This window comes from Ovis canadensis, chromosome 7 (assembly GCF_042477335.2).
Source record: "Ovis canadensis isolate MfBH-ARS-UI-01 breed Bighorn chromosome 7, ARS-UI_OviCan_v2, whole genome shotgun sequence".
Classification (NCBI taxonomy): Eukaryota; Metazoa; Chordata; class Mammalia; order Artiodactyla; family Bovidae; genus Ovis; species Ovis canadensis.
The window spans coordinates 62,145,957-62,171,670 of NC_091251.1; the positions used below are offsets into that span (position 1 = coordinate 62,145,957).

The following is a 25,714-nucleotide window of genomic DNA, read 5'->3' on the forward strand; positions in this document are numbered from 1 at the left end:
GTTCTTGTACTTCATGTAAGTGGGTTCATACAGCATGTGCTTTTTTTATGCCTAGCTTCACTCACTTAATAATATGTGTTGTTCATCCATGGTGTTGCCTGAACAGAGCCTGCATCATAGCTATAATATTGTGTCATACTGCCTCTGGTCAGGTTAACTAATTCTGTGTTGCCTCCTGGAAATGTCCCCTTGGAAAGTAGTTTGGGCCACTCAGAGTTAGCTGAGCCTCAAGGGGTGGGGAATGAGAACACAAGAGCTTAACTTCAGGGTATGGCCAAGAAGAGAACCTTTTAGCTAACTCCCAGCTGCTGAACAATTCTCAGTACCTCACTGCTGGGTTCCAGGTCCCAGACTCGTTGGATAAGCACAAGTTCCTCTTTTGCTTTCTGTCTCTCCTTTTACAGAACAAACTTTGTCCCCGACACCCCCTCAGTCAGGTGCACAGCACCCTTAGGCATCATTTAAGACGGTGCTTTTCGACTGAGGGGTACCATTTTTGGTCTCCCTTTCCCCTCTCCCCTAGTGGGGACACTAGATGATATGGGTAGCATTTCGAGATATTGTTGCTTGTCAAGAGTAGGAGTGGAGGTGCTACTGGTATCTAGTGAGTGGGGGCCAACGGTGCTGCTAAATATCCTACAGCGCACGGGATAGTGCCCTCCACCCTCACATCTGGAAAGAATTCTCCAGCCCCAAATGTCAGTGGAGTTGCAGTGGAGAAACCCTGGTCTAGGAGCCACATGAAATCTGGAGCTTGCTTTCTAATACAGGGAGCGAGGAAGCAGGGCATGATGGGAAGAGTTCTTGACCTAGAGTTAGGAGACCCTAGAAGTTCAGGGTCTTACTCTGTCGCCAAGTAGCCGTCAGACCTCATTCACACCATAGAGCCTCACTTCCCTCATCTTTTGCTGGGAACTGTTCTGCTAGCCTGTCTTGCTTACAGACTGTTTTGCAGGATCAGGTGAGAATGTCAATGGAACCACTTTGAAATGCTTACATGTTACTATTTTCTTGGACTGTGACAGCAAATCCAGCCTATGGGTGTTTTTGTATCTAATGTCAGTGCAAGAATATGTTCAGCAGGGTTTCTGTCTTCCTGTGTTCCGTTTCCAGGGTCAGAGCCTCATTCTCACATCTGTGTGGGAAAGGAGCTCACACACAAAGGGTGTTTCCTGGAACTGTGGGCAGGGCTTCAAACATCCCTGCTATTCTTTAAGGCTGCAGTTCTCAAACTGGAACTTACAGTCTGCAAATTCTCTTAAAATCTTGTGAGACTTCCAAAGGGGTTTGCTTCAGAAAAGAAAGGTATTTTTAGGGTTGAATCTTGGATTTGATTTTGTCACGTGAGAGGCTGAGGGCTATAGGCCCTTCTGGGTGAGGATGTGGAATGTTATGACAATACTGGTTTGATGGAATATTGTTCAGCTGAGTGTGCTGTGTCATGTAATGTAGAGAGGGGTACAACTCTCAGAGAGCGAGAGGCAAGAGGCCTGGGGCTTGTGCCAAAGAAATGTTAGGTCTTTATTAAAACATCAGGGAACTTTGCTTTATTAAAACATCAGGGAACTTTCCTTTTTTAAGAGGATAAGGTGAGGTGGTGAACAATTCTACTTAAATATGGTGCTGAAGAGAGACTTTAGTGTGGTAATGGATAGTGTGGGGCATGGTATTTTGTAATTGTTAATAACATCAGCAGTCTTGTTAAGAATCTTAATACAAGAGTTGAGATTGGTTGAATGGTTTTAAGAGAGCCAGCCCAAATTCTAGTATTCATAAGTGTATACCAAAGGACTTTTGCTGTCAGCCAAGATGGAATAAGAATTCAGGTCTCAAATCTGAAGCTATAACATATGTATAAATATACAAAACAATGTGTAAGTACAAAGCTCAAATACATGGCTACGGTGACTGTTCTGGAACATTTTTGCTTGTTTTCAAAAGCTGAGAACTTGACCTGCAGGTTTTCAGGGCAATTTGTACTTTTATGTGGAGGTGAGACTGTTCGTGAATTATCATCTTTGGTTGTTTTCAGTGATGTGGATTAATATGTATGACAAGGATATCGTGTTTCTGAAGGAATATAAATTAAAAACTGGTTGACATTCACAAACATTAATATTTTATGCCTATAACATATTTCAGACTCTTAAATATAAAATGGCTAAAAACACAGCAATATTGTCACATATGGGTTATATGCTAGCTCTGAAACATACTTGAGAAAAACAGCTGGATTGTCTTGGCTATTAACATGTGTGAAGTGAAAGCCACTCAGTTGTGTCTGACACTTTGCAACCCCATGGATGATAGCCTGCCAGACTCCTCTGTCCATGAAATTCTCCAGGCAAGAATGCTGGAGTGGATTGCCATTCCCTTCTTCAGGGGAGCTTCCCAACCCAGGGATCAAACCTGGGTCTCCCTGGATTCTTTACTGTCTGAGCCACCATCGAAACCCAGAATTAATGTATGGTGTGCATAAAAAAAAAAAGAGAGAGAATTCAGATTGATTTTCTCACCTTATAACAACTGGGCAAAGTATAATTAAGCAGTTTTCAAATACTTGGTTGTAAGCATATGACAGAGAGGGGAGATAATGCAGAGAGCTCGACCACTTGGTAAGATAAAGAGAGTTTTCATCTCACAGGCCCCTCCCACTGGAGGGGGAGAGAATTCCGAGGCAATTTGAGTTTATGGAGAAGAGTGCTAGGAGGGGAGAGCTCTAGAGAGCTGCAGAGGGCCTCCCTTTAGTCTTCAGCTGACAGGGATTAGCACAGGCATGTGAGGAATCTATGTGAGGCTGGAAAAGAAGGGATCAAGGGGAACAGTCCCCTGGCACACACAGAGGCTGGGAAGAGTTGTGTTCCACCAGCAGAGGTGAAAAAAACATGTAAACATAGGGCGTTGACTAAATTGTTCATTTCCCAGTTATCACTTCCTGGGATTCCCCTGGTGGCTCAGTGGTTAAGAATCCACCTTTCAGTGCAGGGGACATGGGTTCGATCCCTGGGTGGGGAATTAGAATCCCAAGCTCACAGCTAAGCCTGTGCCACAGTGAAAGATCCCACATGAGGCAATAAAGATCCTGCATGCTGTGACTAAGACCTGACTCAACGCGACCAGATAAATAAACAGATAATAAAAAAAAGTAAAAGGCTATCACTTCCAGAGTAAGGTAAGTATGCCCTAAAGGTTCCCCTGGTCCTATCACTTCCAGAGTAAGGTAAATATGCCCTAAAGCTTCCTCTGGTCCTATCCAATAAAGTTTTAAAGCACTCCTCAAAAAGATTGCTGTAAAGTAGTTTAACTGCATCCCAGAACAAAGCTAGAGAATATTTAATACCAGAATATCTAGCACTAACAAGGTAAAATTCATACTGTCTTCTCTAAGCTAAAAGTACCAGGCATGCAAAGAAGTAGGAAAACACAACCTATAATGAGAAAAACCCAACATTAAAACAGTTGTCGTAACTATGTTTTATGTATTCAAGAAGGTGGAAGACATGTAAGCATGGTAAGAACTGTGGAAGATTTTAAAAAATACAGATTGAACTTCTAGAGATTGAAAATAATGTCTGAGATGAACAATACACTGGGTGGGGTTAATAACAGAATAGACATTGCAGGAGGGAAGGTCAGTGGACTTGAAGGCCTAGCTGTAGAAGCTATCCAGCCTGAAACACAGAGAAAACAAGACTAAAAATAAGTGAATAGCACAGTCACTTGAGATGGTCTCGCGCTCATGTAACTGGAGATTCCAAGGAAGAAAGAGGGGACAGAAAAATATGCTTGAAGAAATAATGGCAGAAAAATGCCCAAATCTGATGAAAACTTTAAGCACATAGATGTTAAGAAACAAAACCAAACAGAAAGAACCCAAACCCACAAAACTGTGCTGAGGCATAGCATAATCAAATTGCTTAAAATCAGGGATTAAGAGAAAAATCTTAAAAGCAGCCAGAGGCCTAACTCGGTGTCAGCAGGAAAGAAAAAGTACTGCCTGCAAATCTATAGACACAGTAAAAACATAATTGGTAACCAGGGCTGGGGACAGGGGGAGGGAGGGGGGGACAGGTGGTGCAAAGAGGATTTCTAGGGCAGTGAAACTGCTCTGTACGATACAACAATGGTGGATACATGTCATTAACCTTTTGGCAAAACTCAGAGGACGTAACACACCGAGAATGAACCTTAATGTAAACTATGGCTCTGGGTGATGGTATGTCATGTGGGTTCACCAAATGAAATGAGTGTGCTGTTCAGGTGCAGGCTGTTGACCGTGGGGGAAGTTGGGTGTGGGAAAAGGAGATATGTTGGAACTCTGTACTTTCTGCTCAATTTTGTTGTAACCTAAAAGTGCTCTAAAAAATAAAGTGTAAAATAAAGTATATCACTAAAAAAAAAAAAGGCACTGATCAGTGATTATCAGATGAAGATTACAGTTTTATGCCCATAGTTGTGAGAGTACATGATGAGAAAGAGTACTGGAAATTTCACAGTGATGCTTAGCCAGTCCTACAAAAAGAGGTCCAAGTTCCAGAACACATTAAATACATTATTTTCCCTAGAAAACATGTTTCCTCTGCTATATATCCTGAGCTCATGGACACTCCCACGCTATGGACTTCAGGCACCCCTGATTCCTACACCTCTTTAACTTCATTTCTAGCCAGTTGATATCTGTCTCCAAGATGTCTCTCAGTTTAGTTTTATTCCTTCAGTTCTAATCCAGGGTCTCAAAATATCTCATAAATTCACTCTTTGACACTGGGGACATCATATTACCTCTCTGGGTTTGAGTTTGCCCCAGTACAAAATATGAGTTTTGGCTAATGATCTCTTAAAGTTCTTTTCACATTTAAAGTCTGGATTTCAGCGATGTTTTAGCTTATGTATGTACAGACCTCTTCTATTTCACACTAATGAAACTTGATTCTGATGTGCTTATGCCTAGAGAGGAACAGGTTAGAAATTATAAATGTGCCCTGCACAGAATATTTGCTAAATAAATAGTTTTAAGCAAAACAAAAATAGAAATAAACAAAACCCCAACCAAATCCTGATAGTTATGTTCTGCAGAATAGGACTCAGTCTGTGGTAGGCTGACTAATGACCCTTCCCCAGAGTTGTCCACATCCTGATCTCCAGAACCTGAGTATGTTAACTTATATGGCAAAAGGGGCTTTGCTGATGTGATTAAGTTAAGGATCTTGAGATGAGGAAGTGACCCTGGATTATCTAGATGGGCCCAAGGTAGCCACGCAGTTTCTTTGGCTGCTTGCTTTGAACATATTGGAAGAGGCCGTGAACCAAGGAGTTCAGGCAGCCTCTAGAAACTGAAAAAGACAGGGGAATGAATTCTCTCTTCAAAGCAGTTAGAAGCGACACAGCCCCACTGACACGATCATTTCAGGACTTTCGACTTGTCTAGCTGTCAATAACTTGTGCGAAATAGTCTAGGGCATCCCTGGTGGCTCAGATGATAAAGAATCTGCCTGTCAATGCAGGAGACATGGATTCAATCTCTGGGTTGGGAAGATCCCCTGAAAAAGGAAACGGCAACCTGCGCCAGTATTCTTGCCTGGGAAATCCCATGGACAGAGTCTGGCAGGCTATAGTCCATGGGGTCACAAAAGAATCAGACATGATTTAGTGGCAACAACAGCAAAATATCTTAAGCCATTAAATTTGTAGCAATTTGTTGCAAACGCAAAAGGAAAGTAACACACAGTCCTTTCTTCCCCATTAACTACTCATCTTTACAAGGAGAGAGACATTTAACCTTTCTGGGTCTCTATTTTACTTTCAGCCAAATTGTGTTAAAACTGTCTCTCCTATGTGAGGTTAAGGGCAAAATGAAACAGCCCTTAAGACTAGTTGAAATAATACAAATACTACTTATAATACCAACATTACTACAACTAGGATACTTGTAATGTTGTATAAATGCTTTACAAACATTATTTCATTCAAACCTCCAAACAGCCTTATGAAACAGAGATCATTATCCTTTTAAAGATGGAAAACTGAGGCTCAGAAAGGTCAAGAAAGTAGCTCCCGGCCACAGCACTAGAAAGCAGAAGCACAGGCCTTCTGTCTCAGGCCTGTCTGACAGCAAATGAGTGCTCTTGCGCATTTGGTTATCCTGGCAATTAAAAACGTTATGTAAATGGGGACCATTACAATGATGATTATTACTATACCACTCTGTTATTATTCTGTCCACATGCCTCGTTCCTGTAACAACAGCTGATTGCTCCACTCATCATACCCTAGCCTGTCGCCAACTTGTCACAGATGTGATTGAAATGCTACTAATTTAGCATTATGACTTTCCGGCTGGGCGAAGCTGGCAGAGGCAGAGATGTTTGTTTATCTGAGAGCAAATGGCTCTGAGGTTTGGAAATGGAAACACCCTTCTTTCCACACCCTAGAGAAAGGCGGTTGCATATGGTGAGGCCAGTGCTTGGGCATTTGTGAGTGGAGACAGGACACAGATCCTGGCTGCCTCCAGCATCCTCAGACTTCTTGGTTGCACAGGTGTGAACTCAAGCGGTTTCTCTGAGGGGGCTGTTGGATTTGAGCCCTCATCCCCTTTTGTAATGAGACGAGCCACATGCTAATTGCAGTCTGTTTTCCAATCCTCCTGCCCTTTCTTTCATGTACCTATTTCCTCTTCCTTTTTCCTCCTCTTACCTTCGACTTCCTCCCATTGTTCTCAGGTCTGTTTGTTTTTTAAGGGGTTGGCTTGGCTAACGGGAATTAGGGCCAAAGGGGCCAGCTTTGCTTGAGCTGTGCTTACCAGAGTAAAGAAGAACGGTTTGCTTTGAAGGCTGTTGAGAATATTTGGATCAACCACATTCGTTCTAATATTTTCCCTCGATTCTGATCATCAAAGAGCTCTGAAAGGTTTGAGCTGGTGCAGAGTTTGTTCTAGTTTGTCCTTGGGAATAAGTGTCTGAAACAGGGTTGATCTAAACTTGTTTTCTGAGGGAAGCCTCCTTAATGGGACAGGTGGGAAATTCACATCAAGGGAGTGTCTTTCAAAATGGCTCCTTGTCAGAAAGGGATGTGGATTTGCAGAGAAACCTGAATCTGCCAAGCTTCCAGAAGATGTACTCCTTGACTCCTGGTGGTGCTGGGTGGAAGCGGGGCTCTGGGCTGTGAACACTGGACTTCTTCAGGGGCAGGAGGCCCAAGAAATGTAGAGTGTCCTTTGGGATGAAATGGTCATCAGTTTGGACAAGATGAGTTTTTTGTTTCTATGTGCTTCTCCGTGTCACCTTTGCTAAGTACCTTTCTCTGGTGACCTTTTTTTGGGTTAGTGCATTTTGTTTTGCCTAGTTTAAGGGAGGTGGAAGGACTTTGGCCCTGAGGTCTGGAGAATGTTTGCTGAGTGAGCCCCACTGTGCTGGTGGTGGTTGTTTAGTCACTCAGTTGTGTCTGACTCTTTGCAACCCCACCGACTGCAGCACACCAGGCTTCCCTGTCCTTCACCGTCTCCCAGAGTTTGCTGAAACTCAGGTCCATTGAGTCGGTGCTGCCATCCAGACATCACATCCTCTGTCGTCCCCTTCTCCTGCCTTCAGTCTTTTCCAGCATCAGGGTCTTTTCCGATGAGTCAGCTCTTTGCATCAGGTGGCTGAAGTATTGGAGCTTCAGCTTTAGCATCAGTCCTTCCAGTGAATATTCAGGGTTGATTTCCTTTTTGACTGGTTGGATCTCCTTGCAGTCCAAGGGACTCTCAAGAGCCTTCTTCAGCCCCACAGTTTGAAAGCATTAATTCCTCGGCTCTCAGCCATCTTTATGGTTCAAATATCACTTTTGTACATGACTGCTGGAAAAACCACAGCTTTGGCTATCCAGACCCATTGTGGTAGTTTCTCTTTTTATGGCCATCTCACTTCATGCTGACTGCAAGCATCTTGAGGAGAGAGCCTATGATTTCACATTTCATCCCCACTTCCCACCTTGTACCGCATGCAGCAGGTGCTCAGCCCACGTTTGGTCCCTGACCCCAAGTCGTATGCATCTGCTAAGGTCCAGCTTCACAGCCAGACCACTTTAAGATGGAATGGGATGGGCACAAGTCTCCACCTGCCTTCTGAAAAGACCACTGATCTAGAGAAGTCACTCGATGGCCTTTGACCCCTGTGGTGTGCCCAAGCAACCTGGCCGGCTCAGCCTTCTCGCATCATCCATCCACCTTCCTGGGATCTTCCTGGCTCAAAGACCTCTGTCCTTATTTTTCACATCTCTCCCTGCCTCTGACTTGAATGGGCTCTTCTCACTAAAAATACAAAATGAAACAAACCAAAAAACTGAAGTTTTTTTTTTTAATTAAAAAAGGAATAAATGTTCATTGTAGAAAACTTAAAAAATAGACACACTAAAAGTACAAAGAAAAATATCTAAAAGGACTTGTAATCCTACAATAAAAGACACTCATTGGATTATGGTTTCTGTCTAGTTTTTAAAAATGAGATATGTGCTGCATGTGTGTATATATGGAAAATTGTGTGTACATAAATATATCCATATTTCTTATATAGAGTCCTGATTTTACAATGTGATGTTTTGTCTTGGACATTTCTCATGACATCAATAATTGGCTTTAACGTCCACAAAGAATATCAAAGTGTAGTTGTGTCAGAATTATTTTTCCAGTCTTCTACTGTGGTTGTTTAAGGTGTGTCCATTCCTCTCCCCCCAAATATAAACAACATGTGATTCAGTCCTCCCTATTTATGGACCTCTTTCTACCGCCCAGATTCATACTTTTTGAATAAATTCCTGGAAGTAAAACTATAGGCTAAATGACTTGAACTTTTAAGAGACTTCTATTACGTATTGTCAGTTGTCTGTTAGCTCCAATCTAGCTCTAACTCATGCAAACCAACGAGAGGGCATCCTGTGGGCACAGTGAGTCCCACCTGATTAAAGTCTGCCCTGCCTGTAGGTCTTCCCTCTCCCACCCTGGAGCCTAACCTTTGGATGGGGTACTCCTGGTTCATGTCCCTGAAGCACCTGCCATTATCACTGGAGAGCCCCATGGCAGATGCAGTGGGATAAGTTATTGCCTGCATTTCCTTGAGTTAAAGCTGCACATTTAATGAGGACTGAGTCACTCTCCTTTCCTCACTCTCCCTTTCCAGGGACTAAGAAGGAATCACAGGAGAGAACTGAAGGATAACTTTGAGTTGGATCAGTTTAGTTCAGTTCAGTTGCTCAGTTGCGTCCAATTCTTTGCGATCCCATGAATCACAGCACGCCAGGCCTCCCTGCCCATCACCAACTCCTGGAGTTTACCCAAACTCATGTCCATCGAGTCAGTGATGCCATCCAGCCATCTCATCCTCTGTCGTCCCCTTCCTCTCCTGCCCTCAATCCCTCCCAGCATCAGAGTCTTTTCCAATGAGTCAACTCTTCACATCATGTGGCCAAAGTACTGGAGTTTCAGCTTCAGCATCAATCCTTCCAAAGAACACCCAGGACTGATCTCCTTTAGGATGGATTGGTTAGATCTCCTTGCAGTCCAAGGGACTCGCAAGAGTCTTCTCCTAGAAAATCTCAGCTGGAAACATGGTTGACTTACATGTGAATGTGGATGGTCATTTAATTCTTCTTTTGTATCTTTTTCTGTAGTGCAGAGGAAGAAACCCAGGATAGGGAGTCAGGAGTCTTGGATTCCAGTTTTGATTCTTGCAGGTATTAGTTGAGTGACTCTGGGGAGTCTCTTGACTGAGCCCCAGTGGCCTCATCTCTAAAAGACGCATAGTAATGATGCCTTCCAGGCATGGTTATTGAGATGCTGCAGCGAGACGCTGTGTGCCAGCACTTTGTGTGCCCACTAGGTGCCAGCCAGAGGAGGCGCTGTCGTCCTCATTGACTCGTGGGCAATGTCATTGGCAGTGTGTGTTTCAGGACAGCTGCCTGCGGACCCTCGGAGCAGCCTGGTGCAGGTCATCGGGAACTAGACTAAAGGGCATACGTGAGGAAACCCATTTGTCCTTCAGGTGCTCTTGGCACAGTCATTTCTGAAGACACTGAGGTTTCTAGTGTGGGAGACATAGTCCCAGGCCTGGCCACAAGACAAGTGGCCTTGTGGCCTTCGCCACATCTGAGCCACCTCCTCAGAACCTCAGCTCCCTCATCCATGAAGTGAGCGAGAGTGACAAAGTGCACAGGAGCCTCGATTTGGTCGGATGTGTCTAGATGTCCTGCTGAGGCTGGATCAAGTACGAAGACAGTGGACCAGGGAGAAAGCTATTATTTCTTGAGTGCCAACAATGTACCAGGCATTTTATTAGTATCATCTCCCTTCATTCATGATCCATTCCCTCATAGACACATACACACATACATCCTTTTTCTCCCTCCCTCTCTCCTTCCCTCCTTCCTTTCTTAATTATGTGCTAGGTTAGATACCAGGAATAAACCAGTAAATAAGATGCATACAGTGCTCATGGCCTTACAATAGTTGTTGTTTAGTTGTGAAACTGTGCTTGACTCTTTTGCAACCCCACAAGTTGTAGCCGGCCATGCTCCTCTGTCCATGGGATTTCTCAGACAAGAATATTGGAGTGTGTTTCCATTTTCTTCTCCAGGGAATCTTCCCAACCCAGAGACTGAACCCATATCTCCTGTACTGGCAGGTGGATCTCTTACTTCTGAGCCACCAGGGAATCCCATTTCAATAGTGCTTTATATTAAATAATAGCTTTGTAAAGACTTTAGCACATTGCCTGGCATATGGAGGGTTCAGTTTTCTATTATTTGTATAGTGGTGATTTAGTGGCTAAGTCATGTCCCACTCTTGCGATCCCATAGACTGTAGCCTGCCAGGCTCCTCTGTCCATGGAATTCTCCAGGCAAGAATACTGGAGTGGGTTGCCATTTCCTTCTCCAGAGGATCTTCCCGACCCAGGAATCGAATCTGGGTCTCCTGCATTGCAGGCAGATTCTTTACCTCTTTAGCTATGAGGGAGGCCCCAAAGCCTGCAGCACCTGGTATTCCCAGGCAGTCTCCCATCCAGGTACTAACCATGCCCGACCCTGCTTAGCTTCCGAGATCAGCCAAGATCAGGCGTGTTCAGGGTGGTATACTTGTAGGTTAAATAAGCTAGTAGGAGGTTTTGTACAAGTTGGGACAGTGAGATCCAGGAGAATGTGTGGGGCATTTATCATTCTCCGTGAGAATGCAGCTTGGAAAGAGACGATTTTTCTTAAGAAAGCGGTTTTCTCCCTTAAGGAAAAGGCTGCCTGGGCCGCAGGTAAGGTGGGGGTGGGTGACATCCGTGGTTCAGAGAGAGGCTCTGGCTCTGCTCCCCGCATGTCTCTCACAGCTTGGGTTGGTACTCACACCCTACGGGCACTTGTTTGTGCTGCTTTGCTGGTGGGTTACTTGGCTGGGACGAAAACTAGAGATGCCAGCAAGGCCTCTGGTTAGGAAGCTGCAGGAGGTTTTGAGCCAATGAGAGAGTGCCTGTCCTCTGTATGGCAGGTCTGTGCTGTCTGATGAGTGGGGCTGGGTTGGAAGAAAGAGATGATGAAGCGCCCATTCGATAAGGGCTACTGAGAGCCAGGCAGTTGGGAAGATAATTCCATTCGGTCCCCGAGAGCCTTGCACAGGCAGCATTAGCACCTAACTCGAGCAGGTGGAGGAGTGGAAGCTCAGAGACTTGTGTGATGTCCCAGTGACCAGTCTGTGGGAGAAGAGGCCTGTTTGATTCCAACAGAGGCCTGCGGAGCCAGCTTTCAAGGTGTGGTGCCCCTTGGTCTGAGGGGATGCTATTCCTTGGAATATAGCACAGTCAGTATGTTTGGGGATGATGACCGAATTGGTGAATTAGCTGGAAATTAGTTCCTTATTCTTCCCTACACTTTTTTGGGGCATTGCACTATTTGTTGCAATCACAACCACAGAGACTGGGTCCCTTTATATAAGACATGCCAGTGAGAAGAGTACGTGGGGTGGACGGCCCAGTGCAAGCTGTGCATCGGTGAAAACAGTGAACATATAGCTCTGGGCTAAAGCTTGGGGAGGAAAAGCCAGTGCACAAACTGAAAAGAGGGTGGAGCAGCCAGAATCCTTTAAGGCAGCAGTCCCAGCCTTTTTGGCACCAGGGAGCGGTTTCATGGGAGACAGTTTGTTAATGGATGGAGTGGTGGGGAGGATGGTTCGGATGATAACATGAGCTCTAGGGAGTGGCAGATGAACCTTTGCCTGCTTGCCCACTGCTCATCTCCTACTGTGCAGCCTGATTCCCAACAGGCTGAGGACTGGTACAGGTCCACGGCCTAGGGGTTGGGGTCCCCTGTTTTATGGTGAGATATGATTGACACAGCAGGACACAGTCCTTCCTTCCCTCCCTCCCTCTTCCTCTTCCCATAAAGACACATGACATGCCTACACTGTGCTTGGCACCGGTGGGGCAGCAGAGGTGAGCTGTCCTGTCGCGGTCATGGTCCTGTCCTCTGGGGCTGACGGTCAGTGGAGAAGGCAGAGAAGGCAGAGAAGGCAGAGAAGGCAGAGAAGGCAGAGAAGGCAGCAGGCCAGCAGCGTGAGAAGTGCTCAGTGGAGGGCGCACAGCGAGGTCTGCGTCCAGGTTCAGCACAGGCAGAGAATGGGGTGGGGAAGGGGTGGGTATAGGCGGAAGAGAGGAAAAGGTGGAAACACATATGGAGGCCTGAAAGTAAGAGAAAAATTTGGAGACAGTGATGAAGAAAATGACCTTCTCTGGCCTCTTCCAGCCTCGATGGGTTAGAGGTATTGGACTGAAGAGGAGTGTTTTGGGGATACGTGGCTGTGGTAACTGTGGTGCTGTGATGGGCTAGAGAAGGGGGAGGAGAAGGAGTGTGGAGAAATAACAGCTAAGAGGTTCTTAACCATTTTGTTCTGTGAATCCCTTTGGCAGCCTGAAGAAGCCTAGGAACTGATTTCAAATGTAGGACATCAAATACTGTGATACATATAGAGTTCCTTTATCCAGGTGGTCATGGCAATGCACCGTCCAGATGCTCGTCTAGGAAGGACATGCTACCCTGGATGCTGGCGGTGTGGTCAGCAAGTGGCCTTCAGCTACTGGTCCTTCAGGGTCTGCTTTAGTTGCAGAGAAGAGCCTCACCCAAGGTCATCCACATAGCCAGTGATGGCAGAGGTGAGAGTAAAACACAGGCCATCTTGGTTAATGGGGGTGATTCTGACAGCCCACTTGACACCCAGAGCTGACTGCTGTTGACCAAAGCTTCTGGGGCCTCCGACTGCTCCCCTGCCTGCTTCTGCTTCATTCTCCTCTCTTAGTAAGCATGGATCCCAAAGGGCCTCCCTAATAAACCTCTGAACACTGAATTCTGTCTCTTTATTTGCTTCCTGGGGAATACAAATTGCATCATGCATTACATAAGATTCAACAGCCAATCTAATAACAACTGTAATTTTGAAGTTGTTGTGAGCATAAATTATATTGGGAAATATTTGCAACAACCATAATGTGATCTGTTTTGCTTGGTTGCCTATGTTGATAATCAAAAGAAATGTTAAGTTCTTGTTAAAGGTTAGTGAAGAGATCATTTTTCCCACTCAGTTTCATGAACTTTCCTGAATTCTATCCACAGGTCCCTGGAGAGTTTATGAACTCTAAAGAATTCCTTGTTTAGGGCTTCTCTGGTGGTTCAGTAGTTAACCTGCCTGCTACTGCAGGAGTCATGGGTTCAATCCCTGGTTGGGGAAGATCCCATGTGCTTAGAGCAACTAAGCCCAAGTGCCACAACTACTGAGCCTGTGCTCTAGAGCTCTCAAGCCATAACCACTGAGCCTGTGTGCCCTGGAGCCTGGGCTCTGCAATAGGAGAGGCCACCACAATGAGAAGCCCAAGCACTGTAGATAGAGCGTTGCCCCCGCTCACTGCAACTAGACAAATCCTGCACGCAACAACAAAGACAGTGTCTTTTTTCCCCTTACGACCAAACCAACAAACAAACCAAATTCCTTATTTGGTTGGAAAAGAAAGAAATGGTAACTATACCGACTGGTCCAAAGGTGCCCACATCCATTTGACTGGTAGGATTTAGCAAATCGAAGCACAGGACTCCCAATTAGATATGAACTTCAGATAAGCAGTGAACAGTTTTTAGTATAAGTATGCACCATGCAATATTTGGGACATATTTAGACTAAAAATTGTTCATTATCTGAATTTAAATTTATTGGATGTCTCATATTTTATCTGGCAACCCCACTTTAACATCTATTTTGGCTCCTCGTGAGAAGGAGTAGGTCATGTGACCTGCTTAAGGATGTGAAAGAGCCCTGAGTTGGGCTTTCGTCTTTGCTCTGAAAGTCACTTGTCCTGGTCCCAGCTTCAGTTTCCTTGTCTGCCAATGGAACTTAGTACCTGCATCACAGAGAGTGTGTGAAGATGATGCAGGATAGTGTGTATGAAACTTACTTCAGAAACTGTAGTGCCTCAGGGGGATGGTGGTTATTATTGCCGTCTGGAAAAGGATTCTAAGCTCTTGAAAAAGGAACAGCTCTTAAAAGGGAATCCTGGAGGATCAGTCTAAGTGTCTGAAAGTAAGCAAACCAATAGAGCAGGCTAATTTGCTATGGGAAATTAACTAGTGTATTTATCAGTATTCTGGTGAATTTGAGGTTTATTTGCTTCTAAATTCTTGTAAGTCTCCTGAACTAAGCCATCCACTGGCTTGAAGGAATTTATGGCATTTCTGCAAAGTGTAGGGTTGTGAAGGACACCAAGAGAAGTGGATAGGAGAATAAAGCACTCAAGTTAAAGAGGCAGAGAAGTGAGATTTGCCTTATCTGGACTGATTTTTCATTTTTTCCCTTTATGGTTATTTGCTATTGAATTTCTTTGTGGGTAATGATGCCAATGGGCATTGCCTTTACCAGAAGAATTAGACTATTAGACTCCACATATTTATCAGGGTGAAGTACAATAAATATTTGTAGAAGTTCCAAATTAGTAGTAATCTCCCACCCCTTATCCATGAGGGATGCGTTCCAAGACCCCAGGGAATGCCTGAAACTGGATAGTTCCAAATCCTATATGTACTGTTTTTTCTTATTCTAATGGGCAGATAGCATATATAGTATGGATGTGCTCGACAAAGGGACTATTCATACTGTGGATGGGATGGGGTGGGAGAGTGTAAGCTTTCAACATGCTACTCAAAACAATGTGCACTGTAGAACATATGAACTGTTTCTGGAATTTCCTTTTAATATTTACAGATGCTGATTGACCAAAGTTACCTGAAACTGAGGAAAGTGAAACCACAGATAAGTGAGGACCACTGTGTAATGCTTGCTATGTGTTGGGCTGGTTTGTGGCCTTATGATGTTGTCATGGGCTTCTGAGCAGACCAGAGCTTTGTATCCAATGATAAAATTCTCCCAGAACATACAACCTCTTTCCCACTGCAGGACCTTTGCACTACGGGTTCCCTTTGCTTAGAATATTCTGCTGGCTCTCTGCAGGGCTGGCTTCTTGGACTTCAGCTCCTCAGGGAGGCCTTTCCTGCCTGTCTATCCAGATGAAGTTGTACTGATATTCCCTATGGCAGCATCTGGCTTATTGTTTTATTACATTTTCAAGACCTGGAAAAATTTTGTTCTGATTACTTGTTTTTGTTTGCTTTTCGTATTTATTTTCGATTGGACTACAGTTGATTTTCCATGTTGTGCCAATCTCTGCTGTACAGCAAAGTGACTCAGGTATCTACGTATATACCTTTTTCCATTGTGGTTTCTTACAGGATATTGAATACAGTTCCCCGTGCTGTACAGTAGGACTTGGTTATTTATCCATCCTATATATAATAGTTTGCATCTACAAGCCCCAAACTCCCGGTCCATCCCTTTCCTGCCTCCCTCCCCCTTTTGGCAACGTCACATCTGTTCTCTAGGTCCACAGGTCAGTCTCTGTTTTATAGATAGTTTCATCTGCGCCATATTTCAAATTCCAAATGTAAGTGCCATTCACATGATATCTGTCTTGCTGGCTTACTTCACTTGGTCGGATGATCTGTGGTTATATCCATGTTGCTGGAAATGGCATTATTTTGTTCTTTTTAATGTCTGAGTAGTATTCTATTGTGTATGTACCGCATCTCTTTATCCATTCCTCTGTTGATGGACATGTAGGTTGCTTCCATGTCTTGGCTTTAGAAACAGTGCTACAAGGAACAGGGGGTGCATGAATCCTTGCAGATCATGGTTTGCTACAGATACATGCCCAGGAGTGGAATTGCCGGATCATACAGTAGCTCTATTTGTAGTTTTCTAAGGAGCTTTCATACTTTTCTCCATACCAGCTATACCAATTTACATTCCCACCAATTGTGCAGGAGGGTTCCTTTTTCTTCACACCCTCTCCAGCATTTATTATTTGTAGACTTTTTGATGATGACCATTTTGACTGGTGTGAAATGATATCTCATTGTAGTTTTGATTTGCATTTCTCTAATAATTAGCAATATTAAGCCTCTTTTCATGTGCCTATTGGCCATCTGTGTGTCTTCTTTGGAGAAATATCTATTTAGGTCTTATGCCCATTGTAAAAAATTGAGCTATGTGGGGTTTTTTTGTTTTTAATGTTAAGCTGCATGAGCTGTTTGTAAATTTTGGAGATTAATCCCTTGTTGGTCACATTGTTTGCAAATATTTTCTCCTGTCCTGTGGGTTGTCTTTTCATTTTGTTTATGACTTCCTTTGCTGTGCAAAAGCTTTTGAGTTTATTGTAGTATTTCATTAGGGCTTCCCTGATAGCTCAGTTGGTAAAGAATCCGCCTGCAATGCAGGAGACCCTGGTTTGATTCCTTGGTCGGGAAGATCTGCTGGAGAAGGGATAGGCTACCCACTCCAGTATTCTTGGGCTTTCCTTGTGGCTCAGCTGGTAAAGAATCTGCCTGCAATGTGGAGACTTGGGTTCCTTGAATATAACATGCCATGGATAGTATGATAGTTTTATATGCCACTAAAAAGGGATAAAGGAAAGCTACAAATTAAACTGTGACATGAATGCCTTAATCATAGTCCTGCCTGGGCCATGCATGAATTGTTCACAGTAGCCCCTTATTGCTTTGAGAGTTCTTTCATCTATTTTGAGGATTTGGCAATTTCTCCTACTGTCAGTTGCTTTGCTTAGAGTATGGACAATCCCCGTGTATCAGTACAGCATGACTTCATATATTGTAATTATCTTTCCATAAAACATCTGTTTGTTACCTTGTAAGAAATTAGGGGATGGCAGTCATTTCTCCCATAATAAATATAAAATTTATGCCTTACCACCATCTTGATGCATTTTTACCTGAAAAATCAAAGCTTAGTCATTTTGAAAACATTTTAACCAGCAATTAAGCTTGGCCCAGGCAGTCACAACAGTGCACTTAACTCAATTGAAGTGATGATAATATGGGTACATCTGATCAATCTCACAACCATGGCCTAGCCCATGGCATTCATAAGATAGATTCCAATTTCACAAGTATTTTAAACATGCAAGAAAGGTGTGCCTTCTTATTGATGAAGTATCTCTTTCCTCTTCCATGGAACTGAGTTCTTGCCGGTTGTGTCTACCATCCATTGCCCAGCACCTAGCACAATGTTGGCATACAGAAGGAATCCAATAAATATGTGTCAAATGAATGGAGGAAGTAATAGGATTCTATACATGAACTTTTTCGTTAACTGTGAAACTAATTGAAGTCTTACGGAAATAAAATAGTATATAAATAGCATTGCTATTTTAAAAAGGTCTTTTATTCTGAATTCATTTAATTACTGATGTCAATTATGAGAAGTGAAATTTTAACTCATGGATGTAAGGGTAGACTCCCATTGATAGAATTCAATTCAATTCAATTATCGTATTATGATGTACATTTGCTTAACACTGTTCAGTTTTCAAACACAGACATGCTAACGCTGGGAATAGTGACAGAAGTAATTCTTGATCACTGAGAAGTGTAAGTTGGAGAGGAGAGGAGATAGAGCTGCATTCCTGTAAATGGTGTAGCAGAGCACTCAGAATGCATGGGGGGGGCCTGGCTTGTTGAGGACTGGCAAGCCATAGTTTGGCTGTTATGCTTTAGAAAGTTGTGAAAAAAGAACAAGGGCTGTGCCAGGGATGGTGGGAAGTGAATCTTGAAGGCTAATGCAGATTTACCTGACACTTGTAGGCTAGCATGCAATCCTTAGAGAAACCCTTGGATTAGCTGATATTGCTTCATTTGTAAATGGGGAAACTGAAACTCCAGGAGCGGAACCTGCCCATAACTAGTGGGCAGCTTCTCTAGGATTCTAATCTAAGTCTTCTTGATTCTGCAGTCACTGCTTTCCCAACTACTCTGTGCCAACTCAGAAAGCCTGGCATTTGTGGAATGTCTAATAAGAGTTAATGAACCTTCAGAAATATTTGGGCCAGCATTGGAATTAGAATAGAGAACGTGTCCCATCCTATGGAGACAAGTCAGGGCATTGAATTTGGTGGATTCTATTTCATCTGAAGCATTCAAAGTGGACTGGTGTATCTCACAGACGACACTGGGGAGAACTTGTGGGTTTGGATATAGTAACAAAGAAAACAGTGGCTGACTTTATTTTTTTGGGCTCCAAAATCACTGCAGATGGTAATTGCAGCCATGAAGTTAAAAGACACTTACTCCTTGGAAGGAAAGTTATGACCAACCTAGAAAGCATATTAAAAAGCAGAGACATTACTTTGTCAACAAAGGTCCGTCTAGTCAAGGTTATGGGTTTTCCAGTAGTCATGTATGGATGTGAGATTTGGAACATATAGAAGGCTGAGCACCGAAGAATTGATGCTTTTGATCTGTGGTGTTGGAGAAGACTCTTGAGAGTCCCTTGGCAGTCCTGGGTGTTCATTGGAAGGACTGATGTTGAAGCTGAAACTCCAATACTTTGGTCACCTGATGTGAAGAGCTGACTCATTGGAAAAGACCCTGATGCTGGGAAAGATTGATGGCAGAAGGAGAAGATAGAGAATGAGACAAAGAATGAGATGGTTGGATGGCATCACTGACTCAGTGGACATGAGTTTGGGTAAACTCCAGGAGCTGGTGATGGACAGGGAGGCCTGGCATGCTGCAGTTCATGGGGTCGCAAAGAGTCGGACATGACTAAGCAACTAAAATGAACTGAACTGAACAAAGAAAAGATTCCAGTAACGTGTCCCTCACCTTCCCCCACACATCTGCTTTATTGTACTTCAGGTGGCTTGTTTTGTCCTCTAGTCCTTGTTGCATTAGGCTAGAGGAGTTACTGTACCAGGTGCGCTCTGGACTGGAGACGAATGCCCCGACTGTTGTGAATGAAGGAGCACTGGCTACAACTTGCACCAAGAGAAAGGAAAGAAAGATGCATAGAATTATGGTGAGAGAAAGTAGCAAGAGCGGAGGGTAAAAATTCCTTGTTTTTTTCACCAAGGTCAGGACATGTTGATTGGTTCTTCACACAAGGGATTGGACAGGGTGCAAGAAAGAATGGAGAGAAAAAGGCGTCCCAGGAGCTGGGCTAATGAGAACTTCATCAGAAACAGCTTCAGCCTAAAGAAACCCCCTCAGTCCTCAGTTTAGTATTTGGGGATGAAAACAGTTTTGGTCCAGAACAAAGGTGATATGCTCAAGCTTTCCCATATCAACAATTTGCTAATAAAGAGAGTGCCTTTTCAACAGGCACAGAGCTAGGAAAAGCATTTTCTATTTCACCGAAGTGTGAGGGTTCAGGATCACCTCACCCCCATAGTGCCCGCAGCACAATAGGAAAACTCTCTGAGGCCTGTGTTCAGGTCACTTGCCTTTTTGCTCAAGCGGCATATGTATATCAGTACTGACTTTTTCTTTCTTAGATAGTTTTTAAAACCCCAATTTTCTTAAGAAAGAAAGGGATTAATTTTTCCCCTAAATCTTTTGAAAGTCAGTGTCTTTATCCATGAAAAGATAGTAAATAGTAGTTTGTAACCTGTGATGTAGCAACCAGCCTTAAAATAGTCCTTTCTGACTAAGGGTTGGGACAGTGGGTACTAGGATAACTGTTTGGGCTGCTTTTAGTTTCTCTGAATCAAAATTACTAGATGATTGAATTCAAGAACATGTTACTGCTTGATGTACTGATATTACATGTGCTAAGTCTCTCAGTCATGTCTGACTCTTTGTGACCCTATGAACTGTAGCCCGCCAGGCTCCTCTGTCCATGGGATTCTCCAGGCAAGAATACTGGAGTGGGTTGCCATACCCTCCTCCAGGGGATCTTCCTAACCCAGGGGTTGAACCCAGGTCTCCCTCATAGCAGGTGGATTCTTTACTGTCTGAGTCACCAGGGAAACCCAAGAATACTGGAGTGATTAGCCTATCCCTTCTCCAGCGGAACTTCCCAACTCAGGAATTGAACCAGGATCTCCTGCATTGCAGGCAGTTTCTTTACCAGCTGAGCTACCTGGGAAGCCAAGGTAAAGACTCTGTCAGGCAAAAGAAAAAAAAAAAAAAGAAAGGAACTGGAGTGGACTAATGGCTTTGGGGATGATTGGCTTAATTTTTGGAAATACCTGGTAGAGTCTGGATTTTAAAATTACTAGCAAGTTGCTCTTTCTGCCTTCTAGAACTCCAGAGGCTGAAATTTGTACTAGGGTCTACTCTCTGTTTTGGGGACGACCACTTTAGTGAACTCTTTTGTTTATCCAAGTAAGGTGAGTACTCGTACCTTTTGGGGGAGCAAGGCACCCCTCAAGGGAGATGTGTCCCATGACCTGCAGGAAGGTGAAAGATTACCTTCCAAGAAAAAGATGCTCTCATATCTGTATGTGTTTAAAAATAATTTCATCTATGTATGTATTTCTCGCTGTGTTATACGGGCACATTGCTGCATGGGTGTTTCTCTCGTTAGGGCGATCTGGGCAACTCTTCACTGCGGTGTGTGGGCCTCTCATTGTCGTGGCTTCTCTTGTTGCGGAGCATGGGCTCTAGGGTGCGTGAGCTTTAGTAGTTGCTGTGCGTGAGCTCAGTAGTTGGCAGTTTCCCAGTTCTAGAGCACAGGCTCAATAGTTGTGTCCCACAGGCTTAGTTGCTCTGTGGTATGTAGGATCTTCCTGGACCAGGGATTAAACTTGTGTCTCCTGCATTGGTGGGTGGATTCTTTACCACTGAGTCACCAGGGAAGCTCCCCATTTGTATGTTTTACTAATGAGCTAAGTCAAATCACTTTGGCTTATATTGGTTTTCCTTTTTGTTAAAAAGAGAGGAAAAAAGAAAATACGTATTTTTCCCTTTTGTTTAGACATCTGAGTGGATAAAAGAAACAAAGAAAGAATTTCAGGTGGTGAATTTCAGATGGCCTAGCCATTGTAAAAACAGTTTTCATTTGTGAACCAGTAAGTACACATAAATATGCTGATGTGTAGCTGGTTGCCCCTGTGCAACTGTAGTGTCTTCCCTGGGCAGGGTGGAGGCTGGGGGAAGCCAGCAGGGCTTAGAAATCAGGGAATAGAGCCAGATTTGAGCACAGCACAATTGTAGCCTGTGTTTCCAGGGAGAACACTAGCGCTTTATTGGAGGGGCCCCTTGGCAGTTGGCATCATCTGGAGAAAGAAAATATTGCCGTCTGCCCACAAGGGTTTCTCAGAAGCTGGGGGTCTGGGTTTGGACTTGCGGGCAGAATTGCCTGGGAATGGAGGAGGACAGGCGGGGGGCCTGGGGCCCCTCTGCGGTACCTTCTCCTCAGCCCCTTCCCTGGGGCTGTCACTTGCACAGCTGGCCGAGCGTCTCTTGTGGAAGCGTGCCCTTTCAGTCCTGGCAGGAGAACAGATACCAGAGCAAGCTGGGCGTGCCTTCTATTTCTGGCCTTGAGTGTAGCTGTGGTTTTAAGGATCTACACGGGAAGCAAAACAATGCCCTTGTCTCCAGTGATGCCGCAGGCAGTAAAGCCATATCCTTCCGGGATGGTCTCTCCTCTCCTGGGCTAAAGAGAGCCCAGTTGTAAGGCACAGGTGCTGGGGGAAGGAGCCCATCACAGGTGTTTTCATGAGACTGGAGCAGAGCAGACAGGTGGTGCAGAGTGGTCCAAGCTCAGCCTAGGCAGGGCACACCCCACAAGGGCAGGGGCGGCGGAGGCTGCTGCCCTCCCCTCTGAGGGAGCCCCTCCAGGTTGGCTGGGTAAAGAGGACACTCCAAGCACTTAGGTCCAGGCATCTCCTGCAAGCAGGGAGCTCAGGAGGCCATGTGTCCTGGCTCTGCAGGCCTGAGAATGCAAGTGGATAGTCAATGGTGGAGGAGATTCATTTTGTCCTTGGAATGTAGGTTTGAGTGCAAACTGGCTTAGAAATGGGCATTTGAAATGCAACTTGAACTTGTTCCAAGGAGAGTAACCTAAGAGAAAAAGGACTGGAAACCATGTCCCCTGAAGACCAGTTGAAGGGATATTTAGCCAAAGAAGAAGGCTAGGGTAGGGCAGGGTGAAACAGAAAGGAAACAGATCTTGGTACAATAAAGGGAGGCACATTCTCACAGCAATTGATTAGATCATTGGAACAGCATATCTTAATACTCATGAAATGTTCTACCTCATATGGTTCACTACTGTCCAATAATAATAACTGTTGAGCACTTTCTATGTGCTGAGCCTTGTTCTAAATGCTTTTTTGTGTATTAGATCATTTAATACTCATAATGGACTTCTCAAATGGCTCAGTGGTTAAGAATTTACCTGCCAATTCAGGAGACATGGATTTGATCCCTGGCTTGGGAAGTTCTCCTGGAGAAGGGAATGGCTAACCACTCCAGTATTCTTCCCTGGGAAATCCCATGGACAGAGGAGCCTGGCAGGCTGTAGTCCTTGGGGTCACAAAGAGTTGAACATGACTTAGCAACCAAACAACAACAATCCTCACAACAACCCAATGACGTACATTCACCTTTTATTATTTCACCTTTAAAGATGAGGACACTGAGGCTCAGGGATCATTTATAACTTGCCTGGGACCACATGGCTAGTGAGTGGTGGGGCTGGGACCATAGGTAGCAGAGCCTCCCATCATTACATGGGCCTGACCACCCCTACCCCTGGCCTGGCTCCTGGGTGGCTTTCCAGTAGCATCCCTACCCCTTTGGTTCCTGCCTGTTCATGGACAGTTGGCCTTTTCCAGTGCTGTCACATCAAGTTTCCAATGCCCCGCAAAAGTGGAGACCCCTTCCCCGATGGCTCAGTTGGTAAAGAATCTGCCTGCAATGAGGGAGACATTGGGTTCGATCCCTGGATAGGGAAGATCCCCTGGAGAAGGGAATGGCAACCCACTCCAGTATTCTGGCCTGGAGAATCCCATGGACTAGTCCATGGGGTCGCAAAGAGTCAGACATGACTGAGTGACTTTCACTTTCACTGTATCATGCCCAGTGTCAGGGAAGTTTTCATCCTCTTTGCCTCAGTGGTTACTGCAATTTCTTTGTGACCCAGGTTTTGAAGCCTGACATGAATGAAAATATTTGACCACATGTGTTCTATTCTTTCTAGGGCTGTGGTTCTCGATGTCCCCAGAGCCACTTAGGAACCAGGAGATTGTTTTTTTTTTTTTTTTTTTTTTTGCCATCAGAAGCACAACAGTCCTTATAAAGCAGAGTACAGCTTGCTCCACTCTCCTAGGGTGGAGATAATTCGGCGTTTGGGCTTCTGATCTGTTGCCCTCGGAGCGCTGCTCTCTGGTGAAAAGAACACTGGTGTTTGATGATGGCAAGTTATTTGCATCTCGTTTCTGACAACAATGGTAGAAATGTTCTTTCTTTTGACACATTTGAGATTGCAGGGAGAAGGAAAAAAAGAGAAAAAGAGATCCAAATTTGTCCTTAGCAATCAAAAATCTAGAAAAAAGAGTTGCTGAAAGTGTCAAGGAGACCAGGCTGGCCTGGAGACTCAGGCTGAGGGACAGGACATTGCAGTCAGACTGCGCTCGGATCTTCCTGAGCCTGTTGAATGCCACCCTGACCACCTCAGAGTGCTTTCTACATGTGCGTGTTGTGATGTTGACCTCCAGAGACAGATTTGGCTAAAACAGAAATTTCTTTGTAGCTTTGGCTTGAAGCATTGCCTGCTTGAAACTCAGAACCCATCTCTTTTCTCAAAGGTCTAAAGGTGGCCACAAGGTGAAAAAGAACATTGTAGAATGGACAGCTGCCCTCACTGCTGCTGTGGGGTTCCTGACAATGGCACATTTATGCTCCTCTGCTTGGAAAGTTCAGTGCACTGGATGGGGCAGGAATTACCGAGCTATAGTGGGCACGTTTATGTTGCAGGCCTGGGGTTTCACTGGAGCCAGGATAGAGCTCGTTTATTCCAGTTAGGACACCACAGGGCCCTGCACTCAGACCTGGTATGACAGAAAAAGACTTCAAGCTAGGTTTTGGAGCTCTGTCGTACACAGGGTTTTCTGAGCATTTTTTTTCTTCTTTCCATTTGGAAGTTATGTCCTGTCAGCTCTTAGAGCAGATCGTGAACTCAGGAGTGCTCTCTGGTTTTCTTATGAAAACGCCCACCTGACGAGAGTGTGTGTGTGTGTGTGCGTGTGTGTGTGTGCGTGTGTGTGTGTGCACGTGTGTGTTTGCCCTGGGAGCTGAGTGCTGTGGGCCCCAGTGCCTGGAAATCCACAGGCTGAGGAGACCCCCCTCTCTGTAGCTTCTGCAGTATTCTTTCTGCTCAAGTGTTCTTGCGTCTTTCAGTTGATAAGTCCTGTCCAACTCTCTGTGACCCCAGGGACTGCAGCACGCCAGGCTCCCATGTCTGTCCTTCACTACCTCCCAGAGTTTGCTCAGATTTGTGTCCATTGAGTTGTTGATGCTATCTGACCATCTCAGCCTCTGCTGCCCCCTTCTTCTTTTGCCTGCTCAGGTGACTTGCTCTCAGATACTTGTTCTGTGGCTTGGTCCCTGACGGGTGTGGGGTCTCATGGAGACACGTGTCAATAGCAGCTCATATGCACTCTGCCCTTGGTTGACACCCAGGGGCTGAGGCCCCCTCTGGAATGAGCAGGTGAATTTGCAGCCTGACTTGCTGGTAACAAGACCCGAATGGGGTGCTGTGTGTTTGAATGGCAGGTAGAATAATGGTGGGTGCCGGGACTAGATGCAAAGTTCTGCACATGCAAACTAAGCCCTCACCTCCTGGGGTCCTGACAAAGATACCTACTGGTGTCCCCATATCCCAGTCACCCCAGGGCCATGATACCCCTAAAGTCATATCATAAACCACTCTGTGTGATTCTGACTGGCCCCTAACCTTGCCCTATGCCCTCTTCCTACAGCCTCTGTATCGACAGCAGGGAAACCCAGTGATGGATTCTAACCAGGGTTTAAGGAACACACTGAGTTCTCTTAGGAAAAAAAAGTTCTGATTCTACCACTTAACAGGTTGCATGACTCTGGGAAAATTATTAATAGTTGACTTTCTGAGCTTCAGTTCCTTCATTTTTGTTATAGGACTAGCAATGTTGTTCTTATTTAATTGTAAAGATTGAAAGAGATGATCTGTGTATAATATAGGCAATTAATTGTACAAACCTCATAGAGTTGTTATGAAGATAATAGGTAATGTTCACAAAGTGCCTGTGTAAATTATTTATGTTAATATACCATCTTCAATGATGCTTTGCACATATGATGGAAGTGTTTGCTTAAAAAAGAAAAAACGCCAAGA

The 25,714-nt window shown here is 44.6% G+C and overlaps 1 protein-coding gene and 1 pseudogene across 5 annotated transcripts in view; both read right to left on the reverse strand.

Moving 5' to 3' along the window:
• Positions 1-25,714, reverse strand: part of LIPC (lipase C, hepatic type) — a 187,510-nt gene that overhangs the window by 54,761 nt on the left and 107,035 nt on the right. The window lies entirely within an intron of this gene.
• Positions 10,993-11,111, reverse strand: LOC138444429 (5S ribosomal RNA; annotated as a pseudogene).